Source organism: Lepidochelys kempii, chromosome 1, assembly GCF_965140285.1.
Source record: "Lepidochelys kempii isolate rLepKem1 chromosome 1, rLepKem1.hap1, whole genome shotgun sequence".
NCBI lineage: Eukaryota > Metazoa > Chordata > Testudines > Cheloniidae > Lepidochelys > Lepidochelys kempii.
In genome coordinates, this window is record NC_136380.1 from 159,744,138 (window position 1) to 159,747,635 (window position 3,498).

Consider the following 3,498-nt stretch of genomic DNA (forward strand, 5'->3'; position numbering starts at 1 on the left):
GCTGCCCCCGGGGAGCGGCCGCTGGGCAATCGCGGTGCCGAAGTCCGCCGGCACACCCTGGGGGCTGGGCTGTGGGGCGAAGCAGCAGCGATGGGAGCCCGCCCCCCTCCGTGCAGCGCGGCCCTCACGGGTCTCCCCTCACAGCGCTTTCGGTTTCAGCGCAAAGGCAAGGACGAGGCTGGGTCCGGCCTTTCACAGCCGGGAAAAGCGCGGGCACGACTCGCTTTTTGGTCCTTGCTCAAGCTGAAAGGCTGTCTAGCGTCGCGCAGCTGTTCAGCCGCAGCAAGAGTCAGGGCTCAGGTGTATCCGAAGGCCGGGACGGGGTTGGGGGGAACGCTGCTATGCTTTTTTACACACACACATCCCCCCCTTCCTGCAGGAAATGCTCTCTGGTCTGCCCTGATCTCAAGAAGAGATCAGAAGCTTGGGTCTCACCCCCACAAGTTGGTCCAATAGAAGATATTACCTCCCCCCCCACCTTGGGAAGAAGGTCCTTGAAGAAGGTTCACCTCTTCCCCACCATGGGAAGAAGGCCCTTGAAGAATTCCACCTGGATTTCAACAATTTCCACCCCACCATCAACCTCAGCTTGGATTGTGTTAGTGTTATCACTAAAGAAAGATCTTGGAGTCATTAGGGATAGTTCTCTGAAAACATCCACTCAATATGCAGCGGCAGTCAAAAAAGCTAACAGAATGCTGGGAATAATTAAGATAGGATAGGACAGAAAATATCCATGTTGCCACTATATAAATCCATGGTATGCCCACATCTTGAATACTGTGTGCAGATGTGGTCGCCCCATCTCAAAAAAGGTTGGAATTGGAAAAGGTTCAGAAAAGGGCAACAAAAATGATTAGGGGTATGGAATAGCTTCCATATGAGGAGAGATTAATAAGACTGGGACTTTTTAGCTTGGAAAAGAGACAGATAAGGGGAGATATGATTGAGGTCTATAAAATCATGACTGGTGTAGAGAAAGTAGATAAGGAAGTGTTGTTTACTACTTCTCATAACACAAGAATGAGGGGTCACCCAATGAAATTAATAGGCAGCAGGTTTAAAACAAATAAAAGGAAGTATTTCTTTACACAATACACAGTCAACCTGTGGAACTCCTTGCCAGAGAATATTGTGAAGGCCAAGACCATAACAGGGTTAAAAAAAGAACTAGACAAATTCATGGAGGATAGGTCCATCAAAGGCTATTAGCCAGGATGAGCAGGAATGGTGTCCCTAGCCTCTGTTTGCGAGAAGCTGGGAATGAGAGACAGGGAATGGATCACTTGATAATTACCTGTTCTGTTCATTGTCTCTGGGACACCTGGTACTGGAAACTGTCGGATGATGTACCAATGTGGACACAAGAACAAATGGATATAAACTGGCCATAGGAAGTTTAGCCTTGAAATTAGACGAAGGTTTCTGAGCCCTGGTCTACACTAGGACTTTAGGTCGAATTTAGCAACGTTAAATCGATTTAAACCTGCACCCGTCCACACAGTGAAGCCCTTTATTTCGACTTAAAGGGCTCTTAAAATCGATTTCCTTACTCCACCCCTGACAAGTGGATTAGCGCTTAAATCGACGTTCCCAGCTCGAATTTGGGGTACTGTGGACACAATTCGATGGTATTGGCCTCCGGGAGCTATCCCAGAGTGCTCCATTCTGACCGCTCTGGACAGCACTCTCAACTCAGATGCACTGGCCAGGTAGACAGGAAAAGAACCGCGAACTTTTGAATCTCATTTCCTGTTTGGCCAGCGTGGCAAGCTGCAGGTGACCATGCAGAGCTCATCAGCACAGGTGACCATGATGGAGTCCCAGAATCGCAAAAGAGCTCCAGCATGGGCCGAACGGGAGGTACGGGATCTGATCGCTGTTTGGGGAGAGGAATCCGTGCTATCAGAACTCCGTTCCAGTTTTCGAAATGCCAAAACCTTTGTGAAAATCTCCCAGGGCATGAAGGACAGAGGCCATAACAGGGACCCGAAGCAGTGCCGCGTGAAACTGAAGGAGCTGAGGCAAGCCTACCAGAAAACCAGAGAGGCGAACAGCCGCTCTGGGTCAGAGCCCCAAACATGCCGCTTCTATGATGAGCTGCATGCCATTTTAGGGGGTTCAGCCACCACTACCCAGCCGTGTTGTTTGACTCCTTCAATGGAGATGGAGGCAATACGGAAGCAGGTTTTGGGGACGAAGAAGATGATGATGATGAGGAGGTTGTAGATAGCTCACAGCAAGCAAGCAGAGAAACCGGTTTTCCCGACAGCCAGGAACTGTTTCTCACCCTAGACCTGGAGCCAGTACCCCCCGAACCCACCCAAGGCTGCCTCCTGGACCCAGCAGGCGGAGAAGGGACCTCTGGTGAGTGTACCTTTTAAAATGCTATACATGGTTTAAAAGCAAGCATGTGAAAGGATTACTTTGCCCTGGCATTTGCGGTTCTCCTAGATGTAGTCCTAAAGCCTTTGCAAAAGGTTTCTGGGGAGGGCAGCCTTATTTCGTCCTTCATGGTAGGACACTTTATCACTCCAGGCCACTAACACGTACTCGGGAATCACTGTAGAACAAAGCATTGCAGTGTATGTTTGCTGGCATTCAACCAAAATCCGTTCTTTCTCTCTCTGTGTTATCCTCAGGAGAGTGAGATATAATTCATGGTCACCTGGTTGAAATAGGGTGCTTTTCTTCAGGGACACTCAGTATAGCCCATTCCTGCTGGGCTGTTTGCCTGTGGCTGAACAGAAATGTTCCCCGCTGTTAGCCACAGGGAGGGGGGAAGGTTGAGGGGGTAGTCACGCGGTGGGAGGAGGCAAAATGCGACCTTGTAACGAAAGCACATGTGCTATGTATGTAATGTTAACAGCAAGGTTTACCCTGAAAGAGTGTAGCGACTGTTTTATAAAATGTGTCTTTTTAAATACCGCTGTCCCTTTTTTTTTCTCCACCAGCTGGATGTGTTTCAATGATCACAGGATCTTCTCCTTCCCAGAGGCTAGTGAAGCTTAGAAAGAAAATAAAAACGCACTCGAGATGAAATGTTCTCCGAGCTAATGCTGTCCTCCCACACTGACAGAGCACAGACGAATGCGTGGAGGCAAATAATGTCAGAGTGCAGGAAAGCACAAAATGACCGGGAGGAGAGGTGGAGGGCTGAAGAGAGTAAGTGGCGGGCTGAAGACAGGGCTGAAGCTCAAATGTGGCGGCAGCGTGATGAGAGGAGGCAGGATTCAATGCTGAGGCTGCTGCAGGACCAAACCAGAATGCTCCAGTGTATGGTTGAGCTGCAGCAAAGGCAGCTGGAGCACAGACTGCCACTGCTGCCCCTCTGTAACCAACCGCCCTCCTCCCCAAGTTCCATAGCCTCCACACCCAGACGCCCAAGAACGCGGTGGGGGGGCCTCCGGCCAACCAGCCACTCCACAACAGAGGATTGCCCCAAAAAAAGAAGGCTGTCATTCAATAAATTTTAAAGTTGTAAACTTTTAAAGTGCT